This window comes from Rhinolophus sinicus, chromosome 7 (genome assembly GCF_057876585.1).
Source record: "Rhinolophus sinicus isolate RSI-liver-muscle chromosome 7, RSI-T2T, whole genome shotgun sequence".
In the NCBI taxonomy this organism is placed as follows: Eukaryota; Metazoa; Chordata; class Mammalia; order Chiroptera; family Rhinolophidae; genus Rhinolophus; species Rhinolophus sinicus.
Window position 1 is genome coordinate 25,680,374 of NC_142507.1, and position 2,455 is coordinate 25,682,828.

Here is a 2,455-nt window from a genome sequence, read left to right on the forward strand (position 1 = left end):
CTACATATTTCTCATATTTGTGTCCCTATTACTTAACATGATATTTGGCATGAAGTTGGCAGTCAGTAATTTATATGCTGGGTAAAGTAATATATTAATTGATGAAAGAGGTTGTTGGTTGTGGAGAAACATCTCTCTCAAACAAATTATTTTATTGATTTGCTTTAATGTTTTCTTTCTTTTTTTTTTTTCCTTCCTTAACTAAAATGATGGTTTTACTGGGATCCAGAGATATGGTTACAATTACATAATCCAACACAAAAACATCATGGGTGATTAGGAGTTGGAATAATGGGGGTAACACTGGGTACAGAAGAAAAGCTGTTCCAGGACCGCAAGAGGCAGGCTAATAGGGCCTCTCCCTGCGGTCCTGTCTGTCACCCCTGGAGTCCATCTTGCCAGGGCCAAAGCCTCCTCTGTCCCCACCACCCAGGCCCCTTCGGGAGCCCCGTGTCCCTGCCTCGGCCTCAGGCTCGGTAGCCTCCCCGACCATAGCCTCCTCTATTGTCTCGATCGTCGATGACCATCTCCACAGCTACCCACCATGTGAGAACCTCCGGGCCTCTTCTGGGGCCATCTGGTTTAGGGGCCATACACTGATTGCATTCATTCCTCCAAGAAAAGTTCATGTTCTCACATGTAGGGTTGAAGCACTTCCAGTCCCGTGCTCGCTGCTGTCTCCTGCCACTGCCGCCGCCACTGGGGAATCCACTCGGACCACCACCACCTCCTTGGTAGCCTCCATGGCCCATGGGCCGTCCACGCCCTCGGCCTCCACGCCCACTGCTACCCTGGTTGAAGTCTGCTCTGCTCGTCAAGTAGCAAATGAGACCTTGATAGGATTTCCCAGAGAATTCTTTACCATCAAACCAGTCAATAGCCGCTTTAGCAGAAGGTGGGTGAGCAAACGATACCGGTGCCTCTCCCTTCTGCTTGCCGTTCTCTTGGTCCGTGTACAGATTAATCATGGACTGTCCCATCTTCCTGTTGGTCTTAATACGGATCTGCTTGAAGTAGTCAGCCACAGACTCGATGGTGACATTCTCGCCCAGGCCCTGCGCGAAGATGGTTTTGTTGCCAGAATTGTCCTGTTCAGAGTCATGATCCTTGGTCCCGAGGGCCACCAAATTTATTGAAGTCACCACAGTCACTCCCGTCCATTCTGCCTCTGCCTCCACGGCCACCTCCATGGCCTCTGGGTTCACAGCCACCATTGCTGCAGTTGTAACCACCCCGGCCATGGCCTCCTCGGTCCTGCTGGCCTCCCCTGTAGCCACTGCCACCACCACTTTGGTCCTGACTGCCATAACCGCCGCCACTGCCCCCACCACTCCTGGGGGACTAATCTTTGCCATAGTTCCCTCCACTGCCCCCTCCGCTGCTGCTGTTGTACTGGTTCTGCTGTCGGTAGCCTTGAGAAGGATTATAGGACCTTGACTGCTGTCCATAGTCTTGCTGTTGGCCTCTATAGCCGGACTGGGGACCATAGCCCCCACTCTGGAGCTGCCCGTAGTTGCTGCTCTGAGAACCGCTAGGTAACTTCCCAACGTGCTGCTAGAAGCTGGCTGCTGGCCATAGCCGGGATAGGAAGACTGCTGCCCGTAAGACGCCTGAGAACTCAATCGTTATGGCTACTGCCATAACCACTCGCTGAGCCATATCCCTGTGGAGCTGACAGTGCTATAGCCTGTGTTCTGGGTCTGTCCATAAGGACCACAGCTGCTCTGGCCACAGGCAGAAGTGTCCGCTGACTGGCTGTAACCACCGTAACTCTGCTGTCCATAGGGCTGATTGTTCTGCTGGGAATAGCCCTGTCCAGGCTGGGTGGGGTAGGCCCCATAGCTTTGGGTTGCTTGTTGGGTATAGTCGTTTGAGGCCATGTTGGCAGACGTGTGCACAGGCCGAAATGCAGTCAGATTCCAACACCACAGAGCACTGACGCCTAGACGACTGACTTTAATGCTTTCTTAAAAGGCTATTTTGTTCCTGGATTATGAAGGAAAAATAACTGATCAACAACTTTGTCTACACTCAAACAATGGTGTTATGTTGAGTTGATAAGTGACACCTGATATATCAATATTATTTTTCCAAACTAAATATACTCAACTGGCATGTTGCTATATATAGAATTTGTTTTGATGTCATATAAATACTACCTAAAGCAAATGATGTATAATAACTGTCTTTAACACTTTTCAGTGCTCTGGCTGCATTTATCTGGCATTTTTGGACTAGCATATGACACCCCATATGCATAATCTGTTATAAACAATAAACCTACCTAATGATTAGTGCATGCCATGCCTAATTATGTCTTAATTATATTTAGTCCTTTAGTCCTATACATTTGGGTATAAAATAATTAATTTTGGAGCTTATGGAAATAATAATAAAACTAAAATCAATATATTATAATCTTTCTCACCTTTTTTGTGTCCCCAGAGACTTGAGG

At 48.2% G+C, this 2,455-nt stretch overlaps 1 pseudogene; it reads right to left on the minus strand.

Moving 5' to 3' along the window:
* Positions 1-346: 346 nt before the first annotated feature.
* Positions 347-1,899, minus strand: LOC109435026 (RNA-binding protein FUS pseudogene; annotated as a pseudogene).
* Positions 1,900-2,455: the final 556 nt, after the last annotated feature.